The 14452-nt window shown below is 42.1% G+C and overlaps 1 protein-coding gene across 7 annotated transcripts in view; it reads left to right on the plus strand.

Moving 5' to 3' along the window:
- IBTK (inhibitor of Bruton tyrosine kinase) overlaps window positions 1–14452 on the plus strand; it is a 459255-nt gene that overhangs the window by 259355 nt on the left and 185448 nt on the right. For 6 of the 7 annotated variants that reach the window (XR_012785385.1, XR_012785386.1, XR_012785384.1 and 3 more), the window contains one exon: window positions 11731–11862. The gene's annotated coding sequence lies outside the window, so the exon portion shown is untranslated. Of the gene's footprint in view, window positions 1–11730; window positions 11863–12555; window positions 12572–14452 lie in introns of those variants that run through there. The other variant, XR_012785390.1, reaches the window with a different exon arrangement.

A 14452-nucleotide genomic window follows, 5' to 3' on the forward strand; every position in this document is an offset into this window, starting at 1 on the left:
CACTCGCTCACTCAGGCTGGTGTGTTTGTTAGGTTTCTCTCTCCGGCCTAAATCTCAGCCTCAGTCCTTAGCTCCACGCAAGAAAGATTTCACGCCGAAGCCGGGCTCGTGATCCAAGTGAATTTAATGAAAGTTCAAAGAAGCATCAGGTTTTACGCGGCACCCATAGGATACCTTTGACCATGCGGCCTGGCAGAGACTGCGCCAGGTCAAGCAAGGAGCTCTCTCCTCCCACGAAGACCACCAGACTGCCCAAGCAAGACAAGACCAAGAGCCCAAGAACCCCAAGAGCCCAAGAGCCCAAGAGCCCAAGAGACCCTCTCCCTTCCAGTCCCTTCCTTTTCAAGGGTTCCTGGGGGAGGTGTGGTGAATGACCCCAGGTCGATCCCATTGGCTGAATTGCAATCACCCAGCCCAGGTGGGCTGCTCCAGGTGTAACGCCCATCGAAGCCCACCGGCGGGAAAATCCAGCTTTTGTCTTTTGCTGGCTCTCCTGGGCACGCATAAATGGACTTCCCAATTCCCTAGGCTAAGCTACCTAACATGTTCTTCCATGTGGGCTTTGTTGCTTCTGAGCTAGATGGCCGCTTGTTTATCTTCAAGCCTTTAAGACCCCAGTCACTATCTCTTTTGATAGCCGGGCACCATCAGCTTTCTTCACCACATTTACTTGTTCACCCACTTTGGCTTCAGCAGTTGTGTCGGGAGAGTGAGCATCATAGAGTACCAATTTAATAAACGAAAGTATTCATGCATTGAGGGAGTGCTTGAGTAGAGGCCCAAGGTCCTTCCGCCACCTTAATATTAAACCTATAAATGTAGACAATTAGATCTATTTCCCCATCCTCATATATATGTTTGCATGTACACGTCTTTGTCTAGAACTCCATAAATGCCCCTTGACTCCCAGCTCCATCTCCCTTGACTTTCCTCCTGCCCCACCACCATGCTCCGTCCCCACCTGGGCTACAGCTATACCTCTTCTCTACGCAACCTTACCCTTGATCGTTCCCCATCAGGCCTGTCAGTCCCCCCTCACTACCATTTTGGGTCCCATGTTGTTCCCTTGTCCCTGTGTTTATTAACACCACTTCCTTACCCTCCTCCCCCTCCCCCACCCGGATCTGTCCCCCCCCCCCCCCCCGGAACTGTCTGTCCTATTTTTTTTCCTCCAGATAGTTCATCCAGCCTGTCCTGTTCAGCCAGACCTGTGGAGACACTAACATGCACTAAAACAAGACAGAGGAAAACAAAGCAACAGTATACAACCAGACAATAAAACAACAAAAACAAACCACTGACAAAGAACAAAACAAAACACTTCACAAAAGAAAAGCTTGTAGTTAGTTCAGGGATCATTTGCTGGCCCTTAGGAGCGTTTTCCAGTCCAGTCTGTTGGGGCACCACGCCCTGGCCCCAAAGTCCACTTTCAGCATTCCCTGGGGACCTTGCCACTCCATTCCCTTGCTGTTCTGCTGCACTCCCCCAGTGCTTTGCCTCGGTGTGGTGTGGTGGGATCAGGTCAGGTGCAATTCCCACACTGTGTCTCCGGTGCTGTCCCCTGTATTGCCCTTAGTCACTGAGGGGCATCATGTCTCATAGTAGGGCCAGCCATGTTGTTCTCTCTGTGGACTGGCTGCTCTACTCAGGAACATCATCCTCATGGCCTCGTGGGCCAGGCTGTGTTCCACTGTCTCCTCCTGCCCCTTCATCTGCTCCCGTGTGCTCTGATCAGACATGTCCATCTCCCGGAGCTGCAGAATCAATGTCATCCTTTGAAACATATTCTTTTCGGGGGAGGGGCAGGAATCCACTTAATTTTTGGTGCTGGGCCCTACTCCACGCCGGGATATTGCATTCACACCTTGCGGCACTGGGTTGAAGTCTGGTCCCGCTTTCCCTGTGGAGATATAAACAATACCCTCCCCTTGGGTGGGTTAGTGCCCCATGCCCCCACTTCCCTTTTCTTCCTTATATTCATCCTTTTATTTTCCTTTCCCCACCTCCTCCACTGTTGTCTACCATGTGCATCCCTGGTTTTGATCTGGTCTCTGCCATACTACACAGTCTTCACCCCAGAAATGTTTGTATACAGTAGCTTTTTCCCCTATGCCACTTTTGCATTAAAAAATTAAAAAAAATTTTTTTTAATTAAAAAAATTTTTGTTAATACTTACCTCAGCGGGCTCATGTTGTACTTGTCCTTTTGTGCCTGACTTACTTTGCTTAGCATGATTTCCTCCAGTTCTTCCCATGCCGCTATGTGCCTCATACGTTCATCACTGCTTTTTAGTGATGCGTAGTACTCCATTGTATGTATATACCACAGTTTTTTAATCCAATCATCAGTTGATGGAAATTTGGGTTGCTTCCAACTCCTTGCAATTGTGAACTGTGCCGCAATGAACATTGGAGCACAGATGTCTGGTCTTGGTTTGTTCCTTGCCTCTTCTGGGTATATGCCCAGTAGGGGAATTGCTGGGTCATATGGTAACTCTATTTCCATCTGTTTTAGGTATCGCCAGATTGATTTCCATAGTGGCTGTACATACTTACAGACCCACCAGCAGTGGATGAGAGTTCCTGTCTCCCCACAGCCCCTCCAACACTTGTTGCTTTCTGATTTTTTGAATTGGGCTACCTTTGAAGGTGTCAGTTGGTACCTCATTGTTGTTTTAATTTGCATTTCTCTTATGGCTAAAGATCGGGAACATTTTCTCATATGTTTGTTGGCCATTCGGATTTCTGTCCCTGTAAAATTTCTGTTCAAGTCCTTTGCCCACCTTTCAAGTGGGCTATTGTTTTTTTTTCTTTTTGGAAGCTAGCAGAGTACTGTAGATTTTAGTAATAAGACCTTTGTCTGATGTGTCATTGCTAAAGATGTTTTCCCAGTCTGTGTAATCTCTTATTACTCTCTTGGTGAATTCTTTAGATGTGCACATGTGTTTTATCTTCAGTATATCCCATTTGTCGATTTGTGCCTCCTCTGTGTTTGTGTCCTTCCCTATTTCTGATAGCCTGTGTATTCCCTGCGCCAAAGTTCTCAAGTTGGTCCCAATTCCCTCATTGATGGCCCCAATAGTTTGGGGTTTAACTTCAAGGTCTGTGATCCACCTTGAGTTTATTCTTGTGCATGGAGTGAGATAAGGGTCTTGCTTCATTTTTCTGCATGGGCTTCAATTCTTTCCTCATTTATTTTTCTAATTCATTGTCCAGCTTTTACACGTGCACAAAGCGGTTGAAAATACAATGGTTTCGTTCAGGTACACATTCGCTCTTAAAGTGGTATCTCCACTCTTTAACACTCAAAAGAGGTTTTTGCAGCAGATGTGTCCGATACAATATGCCATTTGATTTCTAGACTGGACTTCCCTGAGTGATGATTATAGATCAAAGTAAAATGCAATCCTTGGCACTTCAGTCTCTCTGTCTCTGGTGCTGTTTCTCATCATTCCAGTCACCAGCTCTTTTGTTTTATGTTGAAGTGTAACCCGTACTGACACCGCGGGCATCACTCTCATCTGTAACTGCTGCGAGTCCTCTTGACTTTCAGCAAGCACATCTTTGTTATCTGCACATTTCCGCTTGTTAATGAGTCTTCCTCTTCCTCCCATCTGATGCCAATGCCAATGGCTTCTGCATGTAGTTCAGATTCAAATGTAACTTGCTCAACATGCAGATTGGATAAGTATTATGAAAGATACAACCCTGATGCACATCTTTCCTGATTTTAAGCCAACTAGCTCTGTTCACAATTAACATACCTCCCTTTTCACTTCTCCGCCTTCAGCCATCCTTTAAGCCTATTTATTTTCTATCTTCTCCATGGAGAATCTTCAGGCCATTTAACTTCATTGATCCTGAAATCTCTGTGCCTCTTGAAAAATGCACCCCAAAATTTAGGATAAATGCTTCTTTTAATATCTGTTGCTTATTTTATGTGCATATTCCGAGGTTTGTTTTTTTTTAACAAAACTTTGTTATGGTGGTTAGGAGCCTTTGAATCAGGGCAGACTCAGCAAACCTGCATAACTACAAAGCGCTTTTCTGTCCCGCACCAGCCTCACAATGGTTGTTGCTTTTGTATACATTGTTGAAGTCACTGGATCAATTGATCTCAGCCCGTCTTCTGGTTTTCGAATGATTTTGCTAAGTCTGATGCCCTTCTCCAGGGCTGGTCTCTCCTGAGACCATGTCCAAACCATGTGAGATCAGGTCTCACCACCTTCATGTCTAAGGAGCATTCTGGGTAAACTTCTTCCAGGACCAATTTGTTTGTTCTTCTAGCAGTCGGCTTTCATTATTCTTCACAATATTATGCATCCAATGCATCCGCTGCTGTCCTGCTGTCCTGCGCTCATTCGTTATCCAGCTTCCTCCTGCATTCCAGGCGACTGCACATGCTGTGGCCTGGGCCAGGCACACTTCAATCCTCTTCAAGGCTCAAGAGGAGGTCTTGTGCAACAGATGTGCCCACGGACGATGGGGTTTGAGTTCCTGGCTACTGCTTCCATGAGTGTTGACTGTAGATTCAAGTAACATAAAATCCCTGATGACTTCAATCTTTTCTCTGTTTATCACCATGTTGCTTATTGGTCCATTTGTGAAGATTTTTGTTTTCTTTACAATGAGTTGTAATTCATACTGATGCAGTAGTCTTCGATCTTCATCCACAAGTGCTTCAAGTCCTGTTCACTTTCAGCAAGCAAGGTTTCATCATGTCGCTAACCTGTCTTCCTCCAAATCTGATGCTGCATATAGTTCAGCATCTCAGATTATTTTCTAAGCCTATTAAACTTTAGGCTTTGTTATACTTTAAGCTATTCATAGAAAGACAGGTCTACACTTCTGAATCTCCCCTAGCTTCTAGCATACCATTAAGCATAATCTAGGTACAGATTTTAGCTACTGACTAATTAATCTTGTTACATAATAGATTATTTGGTTTGGGTGTGCTGTTTCCTGTTGGAACCATGATTGACAAAAAAAAGGTATGTTTTAGGTGCACAAAGCAGTGCAATCATTTAAAAATGCTATACAATTTTTTACATAAAATTATTTTGTGAAGTGGATAGTAACCCTCTAAATTATTTATATAACATCTGTACCTTTTTCCTTTTTTGATGAGGAAATTTTTTCCATAGAACTAAGTGAGCTAAAGCAAACCCAGAGAAGATGAGGATGGTTTATAGATGGTAGTCTTTTGATCTAGACGGAATTCAAGTCTAGATGTGTCTGATTGGCTAAGGCAGTGCGGTCTACAGGTTGTTCGTTGCTGACTATTTCTCCTTTAAACTCAGTCCCAAGCTCCTCTCTAGTCTTTTGGGATTTTCATTCCCTCGCCCCAAGGTTGCAAGTTGGGCTCTCAGTGGAAGTGTGGATGTCCGACACTGCAGCCCCATCAATCTATTTCTAGCCTCGGACAGAAACAGCCTCAGATAATGAAAGTCATCCGTGGTTGTCTTGCCCTCTGTTTTATGGTCTTATGTCACCTAATTTTGCTTGATTTTTGAAGTGATTAAAATCATTTTCTGAAGTTCCTTCCCCAAGCCTTTGCTAATCAATACATTTAATACCTCAGAAAACATTCTGATTGGTCTACTGAGTAAACTCTTGTAAGACAGAGCTATTTTCTGCTTTGACTTTTTACTGAAACTGTATTTTCACTAATGATTTTTGAATAAAATGGGGGGGGGGTGGTGTTGATAGGGTTGGGAAATTGCCATTTATGTCCTGCAGAGCATTTCTGTTGCTGAGGTTGGTGGGAGGAGGGCTGTTTCTTCAGAATTGTACAGTTATCCACTTTCCACTAGATGGCACCATGCATTAAAAATGGGATAAGAGCTTCCCACCTAACCCTAGAGAGAAAAAACAGCTGCCACTATATACAGGTCTTGATAGGGTTAAATAACCCCTGAAATAATAGAAACACTAGTACTATATATGATTCAGCAATGTATGGAAAAATTAATTAACTAATTGTACTATGTGCACACATATTAAATGATTGGTATGGCTTGTTTGCAAAGTGTTAAGTGTTTGATCTGCCGCTGGATCTGACACTGAGTAGAGTTCATGGAGTATCATGTGTCAGTTTTAACATTGTTCATATTGTTTTCAGGTGGGCTGTGTATTGGTACCCAAAAGATATGTCCATGTGCTAATCTCAGAAATTTGAGAATGTTGCCTGTTCTGGAAAAAAAGCTTTTCAGCTATAATTAAATTGAAGCTGAGGAGCCCCTACTTGATGATCTGGGTGGACCATAAGCTCACAACAAAAGTGTTCTCATATGAGACACAAAGAGAAGAGTCATGTGAGATACATGGAGAAGGCTATGTGAAGCTAAAGGCAGAGATTAAAGTGACATGGCCACAAGCCAGGAAAGCCAGTCGCCACCAGAAGCTAGAATTTTAGCTCTACAACCATGAAAGCGAGTGAGTCTGCTGACACCTTGCTTTTTTGATTTCTGACTTCCTAAACTGCAAGAGATTAAGTTTCTGTTGTTTTAAAGCGCTATATTTTGTGATGATTTGTTACAGGCATAGGAAAGACATGCATTTACTTCTCAAGCTTTATTAATGTATAGGGCTTAATCCTCTTTGTATACTGAAGACATTTCTTATTAATCTACATAGTAGATCAAGGGTCAGAAATAAAACTTTCATCAAAGAGACCAAGGTTATATATAGAGAAAATGTTCTGCTATGGCAACTGAGGCAGACTGAGTTAAAAATCTGCCACGACTAGAACTTAACTTCAGTGTGGTTGAGGATGTGGGGATGAGAAAGAAGCAAGGGAGAGATTTCTTCATGAGACGTCCCATCTCCAACATTTCCGTTACAATATATTTCTAACACTGAGCTGGTCAAAGAGAGACTGTGGGTGTGTCTACTGTGAAGAGTGACTAAATGTGTGTTCTGTTCCTCTCATATGAGCTCTCAATAAAATGATTTAAAAATACTGTATCTAGTAAGCCATCGAGAATGCCTTTAGAGAGGCATTCCTGGGTCAGGACAGTCCAGCCCCTCTCCGGACTGCTCTAGCTATTGAGAAATGACCTTTTCTTTTCAGTGATATTCACGTGACACTGATTTTCCTTGCGAGTGTCTGCTCGAAACTTTTGCCTAGTTTATTTGAGAAACTTTGAGAACATTCTGGTCTGTATTTTGTGTAACTACATCTAAATTTAGCCAATGTAACCCCTAAGGTAATGGGATAATAAATTCTTAAGCAATATTTGACAGTGGGAGAGAATAGGATTATGTATTTTATTAATGGCTATAAGTAGTGTATTTTATGGTAAAACAAAATTTATTTACTTATTGTGCTTTATCAAAATTTACAAATGATTTAGAATAGTTTGTATCACAGATTGTTTAAAAATAAATGACAAAGTATAAATGGAAAACCAGGACCAAAGGAAAGGAAAATAGATTTCCCTCCGTACAGCGTAACACAGTTGTTGGGTGGGACTTCACTTTTGACCGTTGTTCAAAAGGTTAATAATTTATAAAATTTCAAGGGTTCAGGAGGGAGGGGGGAGTGGGGAGGGAGGGGAAAATGAGGAGCTGATGCCAGGGGCTTAAGTGGAGAGCAAATGGTTTGAGAATGATGAGGGCAATGAATGTACAGATGTGCTTTACATAATTGATATAGGTATGGATTGTGATAAGAGTTGTATGAGCCCCTAATGAAACGATTTTTTAAAAAGGGCAGAATAACTAGTTTGCAATTCTTTCCATTAAAGACCAGGAAGCAACGCCACCGTCAGTGGCAGCAAAGCTCTCTTTAACTTTGACATTAGAAGGCTTTCACTGGAGTGCTCTAGCAGTGGGTGTTTGGTCGGGTAATAAACACTGTCATTAATAATCTTTTTTATAATAAACATTACATGACCGTGTTGAGATTCTAGTCTGCCCTTCAAATCTACATTTTTCAGCCTTCCCGTTCTTAAACAACAAAACACAACAAAAACAAACCCAGACTGACAACCATGGACCTCTTTGGGGCTCATAGTCCCGCCCCCCACTATCTTCACCCCCCACCTCCCACCCCCAGTCCCAGGACCCAGCAGGACTGCCCTGTGGGCGTCTGAGGCTGGTCACTTGCATGGGAGCTGCGCAGAAAGGCTCATCTTTTTCGGAGACACAACTGGTGGTTTCAAATCCCAGATCTTGCCCTTCCTTGGCCGCCCAACTGGTACCGCGCTGTGCTTCCCGGTCTCATTTCTGAGATTGTGGAAATGTTGTTTTCTAGTTGTTCAGGTCACAAGCTTTCCCATCTACCATGATTTCTGCTAGTTTGCATCCGAAAGGTGCCTACTTTCGGCTACCGTTCTCTTTCGACTTCACATCACCCTCCTCTCGTCTACATATATTCCAACTCTGCTTCCCTAAGCCCACACCTGAGCCCATTAGTTTATATTCAAAACATTAACCACAATGATCTACCATGCGACTCCCTATGGTAGCTTCCATTATACTGAGTCCAAGTTCATGTTTACATTGTTACTGTAATCGACTATAGCAATTCAATGCACAGCAGAAGGGAAGCCCGCCCAGTCCTGGCCCTCCCCAGAACTGCTGCCAGGACAGAGCCTGTTGTCCCCGCCATTGTGTGAATCCTCCTCCTTGCGAGTGATCCTGGCTTTGCTGACTATTTTACAAAGCACCATATGGGCCTAATAGCCCCTCGGGGATGTTTCTTCCAGTTTTCTGTATTCCAGCTATACTGGCTGCCCTGATGATTCTAGAAAGCAGCTGGCATGCACTTACCTCAGGGCCTTTGCATATGTTCAAGTTAATGGCTGAAAAAAGTATTTATCTTGTTCTGAACAATGGATTTATGTTTTGGCTGTTTAGCATAGGTTTCACTTTTCTCTCAGAAAATCTGGGATAATGCTTTATTGTTCGTCAGCACCTTTCAAACTGCAAACCATTCGGAATATTTTAGATAATTTGTATTTCCAGTTTGGATCTTTAGATATTTGGTTAAATCCTTAATTAATTGATTTTCTTGATGATGTCTCTGTAACTTTAACATTTTCACTCCCCTCCTGTTAGCTCCTGTGGCGTCCTTCAAATTTGGAGATCTGCTTTTGTCCCTAGCTCAGATACATTTTCTTCTAGAATTTTAGAATATTTTTCTTTCCCTACAGAGTCTGTGCTATCTCTTTCTCAAACTCTTTGGATATGGATTGGACCAATTGCACTATCTTTCAAATATTTTACCTCTTTTTCCTTCATAATTTGCATTACGCTTTCTCTTAGCTTGGGAGATAGCCTTGATTAATTTTTCAGTTCCCCGGCTTCAGGCTTGTATATTCTATTTTGCAGCTCATTCATTGCCTATTTCAAATACCTATCAAATTATTTTTCCCCTCTTTCATCCCTATAGTAGTTTGCTATGATAAAAACAGAAGCAGCAACCAAATGTCTCTAAGGTTTTTTTAAACAATACCTTTGTTAATTCATTGCCTCCAGGATTAATTATTATACAATTTTATTTTAGTCCCTTTTATGGGTTAGTTTTCCTCTCTTTTTCAGATAGTCTTTTGTCTTCCATCCATTCAGGGTACCAGTAGTTGGCAGGCATTTCCTCTAAAACTCAGTGGATTAGACCTTTAAAACGTACTGATTTTATCTGGCTATCCATAAATAATCATTATATAAAATACATAAAAGATAAAAAATAATGGGAAAATATCAGGTAAAAGCCCTTTGTTTAAGGATAATCATTCTTAATAATTTTTTGTATATTTTCTTCTCATTTTTCTAGCACACACATGCAAAAACACATACTGAAAAAGAAAAAGTCTCCATGTTTGTGAAGGTATAGGCCAGTGGCAGGGAACCACAGAATGAAAATGTTAACATAGAGTAGGGCACAATTAGCAACGTCTGTCAAAACTGTGCTAAATGTGGACAGGCTAGTAGGATCTAACTAGATGAAGAGAGGGAAGAGATCATTTCAGATATAAAGAAGGCCTTTTGGCCCCAAAGGAAAAGTGCTTTGAGAAAGATACCTGAGTGCTGGTGTATGAGCATGAAGGGGATGATGGGGAAAGTTAGTTAGAAGTGACACGGTATAGAGCCTTTGGTATATTTAGTATTCACTTATTTATATTTTGGTTCTCTATCTTAAAAACAATGTCAGTGCTATACTGCGCAGTACAGCACCGATGAAACACACAATATTCCTCTGGTTCTTTGAGGCTTATTCACCCCTGTCATGACCCCAGTCCTGCCTTTCACTTCCAGCTAGACCAGAGCATGTACACAGGTACAGATAAGAGCTCACCCACATAGAATCCAGGTCAGATAAACCCCACAGGACCAGAAATGGGGGTGGGGAGAGGATGGGAGGAAGGGAGAACTGATCGCAATGATTGACACATAACACCCCCCACCCCTGCAGACATACAACAGAAACCATGGAGGAGGGGAAACTGCGGTCGATATAAGATATGAAAATAACAATAATTTATAATTTTTCAAAGGGTCAATGGTGGGTAGGGGGAGTGAAAAAAGAAGAACTGATACCAAGGCTCAAATAGAAAGTAAATGTTTAGAAAGCAACAATGGCAACATATGGACAGATATGCTTGATACAATTGATGTATGGATTATTATAAGAGCTGTAAGAGCCCCTGTGTTAGACTGGGTAGACAAAAGAAACAAATTCATAGACACTCATATGTGCATAACAAAGAGCTTTATATATAAAAGCAGTTGAATATTGAGAAAACATCCAAGCCCAGTCCAAGTCAAGTATATGAGTCCAATAATAGCCCATATGTCTGATACCAATCTGTAAAGTCCTCTTCCGACTCACGAAACACATGCAATGATGCTGAATTCAGGAAGATCACAGGCCAGTGAGTTGGAAGTCTTCAGGATCTAGTGGCGTTGTAAGCATCTCAGCACTGACAGGGTCTCTACGTGGCTTCTCTGGCCCAGAGGTCTGGTTGCATCAGGGTAAGGCCATGCAGTTTCTCCAGTTCCCAGGACACGGGTTCTATCAGCATAGTGCCATGTGTCTTGTCAGTAGAGTGTCTCCAAAGGAGTGAGACAGAGAGAGAAAGTCTATCCTGCCTCCAAGGAGGAAATCCAGCAATTCCCAGAACCTTCAGGGGAAAGCCAGGCCCACACAGAGGCCTCGTTGGCTATGACCTGATTGACACTCCTTCCCTCTTAATCCTCTCAAGTCCCAAATCGACACCACATTGTGTAACGACCACAGCTCCCAACAAAATTATCTTAAAAAAAATGTCAAGGAGTCCAGGAAGAAAAAGAATGTTTGGAAACTGATTGTGGTAGCAATTGTACAATTCTGCTTGATGTGATTGAACTATAAGATTATATGATATATGTATTAACTCACAATTATTAAGACATTTAAAAATAAGGCAAATAAGATGAAAAGAAAATATACAGTTAACTGAAAATAAAAAGATGACCGAAATGAAAACAAAACACAAGACAATGGCAGGGTGCATCCTTTCCTAGGGCTGTCATAACAAAGATCCACTAAAGCTAGGTGAAATAAAACAAAGTTTTTCTCAGTTTGGGAGGCGAAAAACCTGAAATCATAGTGTCAGCCAGTCAATGCTCTCTCAGAAGTCTCTGCGGGAAGATCATTCTTCAACTTTTCCTGATTCTAATGTTTCTGCTAATCCTTGACATTCCTTGTCTCACAGATTTCTAACATTTGTGCCTCTGTCCTTACAGGTGCATCCGCCGTCCCTGTCTCCGGCTATGTTTCCTCTTCTGTAAGGATACCAGTCGTACTGGAAGAAGGCCCAGCCTGCTCCTGTATGACCTTATGATGACAACACCTTCAAAGACCAAATACATTCACAGGTACCAGCAGATCTGTGGGGGCATCCCATTCCGTATATGACTTTAACAAGAGAGATTGACATTATTATGTTTAAATTTGAAAAAGGCTACTCTGATGGCAATAAGGATAGGCCATCTGAGAGGAACAGAGTGGGTGTTAGGGGACACGCGAGGGGGTCATGGTGGAGAAATGCCAATGGCTTAAACTGGTGCGAGGACAGAAGGGAGGGGAGTTCATTAGCCAGAGACACCAAGGGCGCCGGGGAGATTTTTGACTACTCTGGCTCAGTAAGTGGAGCGCTACAGACCAGGGTACCAGGCTGCAGCATCAACAGCCGTGTTTGTGAGCTTGATCTTGAGCATGTTGGCTTGCAGGTACCCTTGAGACAGGTTGAGGCGTCAAGCTGACAGTTGGTTATTCATATTTAAAACGAATGAGAAGTCTGAGCTGGTGGACAATGGTTTGGAGATGGGAGCTCAAGCGCAGAATAAGACAAGTGTGCTTCCTCTGTGGAACGTCCTCTAAACAGTTGACACCGTGCTGATCAGAACTGCCAATTTCGTGTATTTTTCCTTCTGAAGAGATATATTTAAAGTTCCACATGTAAACCCTTTAAATGTTTAGTCACTGGTATCCCAACATGTAGGTCCTGTAGCACACACACATGATACTACATCCCAGTTCCCTAAACCTCGTGAATTCTGTCTTCCTAGGTTCTTCAGCATGTCTGTCATTGAACCTACTAAGCATGGCAGGGATCAACTGCATCAGTTTTGGGATCACCTGTGTAGACTGTGGCACCTGTTTCTTATTTTTATATACATCCAGAAACTTCTTGCTTTCTAACCCGTTCCTCACATGACAGAGAAAACCGACGAAGTCTTATCACACTGTGACTGACGTATATCCCTGCTATTCTATTAATTTCTAGATATTCAGCTGTCTAAATAAGTCTTTCTAATCACAGAAACCAGTATCAGCATATATGTCAGGTGGGGGTGGGGTGAAGGTGCACCATTTTACAATCTCCTACACAAAAGCATGGCCTGTCTTACATATCAATGGACTGATATTTTGTGTTTCAAATTATGTTGCAGTGAAATACAGTTCTGTCTATGTTACTTTACGCAAGTATACGGGCAATTACAGGGTCAATTCCAAGAATAGAACTTGCTAGGTCAAAGGCCAATGTATTTTTAGTTTTAATATATATTGCCAAATTTCTGTTCCTTTTGCCAGCAATATGGGAGATTGCATGTTTCTCTGCTCTACATGAATTTTTAGCTTTTTGTCAATCTGATAGGGACCAACCTGTATATTTGAGTTTTTAAATTTAGCCTCTTTTCTGATGTGTAAAAGTAACGATTGATTTTTTAAAAATAAAGTTAGAGTTGAGCAAAATTCTTTTGATATCACTCTTGGGATATAGCATAGCTCCAGAATGCAGCCTTTTCTCTCAGCAGCCCCGGGTGAAACTGCACTGGTTTCCACACTCACCTTAGTTCTTAGAGCTTCTTGCAGCTCCAGGCAGTCCTTGTAGGCTTACAAGATTGACAATGCTTATCCGTCAGGACCGCCTTCCTCGGAGGTGCCCTCCATAAGCCTCACCCCCTAGATGGCCTGTACTATTAGGGTCCCAGTGAATTTTATATCGCTAACATGATCGTTCCCAGGATGTAGAACCACACTAAATATTTGCTGGGTTCCTCCAAAGCTGGCTATAATTACACTCCTTTTTAATGTATGTCTATGTATGTGAGCAGAGATCTAGTGAAAGGGCTTTAAAAGTTGACCAAAACTGTCTCTATCTTCTAATTCTATTTTTTTCATGAACTTTGTGAAATCTCTTCATATACGTAAACTAAAATGACGCTCACTGGCATTGAGTTGATTCTGACTCACAACAACCCAGATGTCCCAGGTTGCAAACCTTCCATGGGCAGGTGGGCTCACCCTTCTCCAGAGAGGCAGGGGGTTGAGTTAATTGCTGACCTGACAGTTAACAGTCTAATGCTCACCTACAGCGTCACAAGGCCTCCTAAGCATATACATGTGCATATAGTTCTGTATTTTCTGGTTTTTAAGCTGGATTTTAGCTGCCAAATGAAAATGTGTAGCAAATTTACTTATCCTTCATTCTATTGAGATCCGAGAAACTTCATATATTAAATTTCTTTTGTTTTTCCCTCTTTTCCCTCTGAATTAAAAAAAAAATCACAGAAATAAATGCCTATGGGAGTCTGCAATTTAGAGTCATTTTGCTCAGAGATATGATAGGTTAGGAAAGGTTGTTTTCTGATATGGTTGATAGTTTTAAAAAGACACAATCTTGGAGACATTATATACTTGAACATTTTTCTTAATGGGGATGGAAAAGTAGTTGGCTTTCTTCCTAGTAGGAACCACTAATGCTGATCCGCTAGACTTGGACATTAGGGCTGAGTGCCTGATTCTTGTTAGGATAGACTCCCTTTATTGTTTCAGTTTGCCTTCAAGGAAAACTTACATCTGCATCACGCATTAGGGAGTCTGCTTTCTTCAGGGCCAGCTCTGCTTGGTTTTGTGTTCCCAACAGGGTGATGGCCTTGGCCTCCCCCCACCCCCTCCATC

Source organism: Tenrec ecaudatus, chromosome 7, assembly GCF_050624435.1.
Source record: "Tenrec ecaudatus isolate mTenEca1 chromosome 7, mTenEca1.hap1, whole genome shotgun sequence".
Classification (NCBI taxonomy): domain Eukaryota; kingdom Metazoa; phylum Chordata; class Mammalia; order Afrosoricida; family Tenrecidae; genus Tenrec; species Tenrec ecaudatus.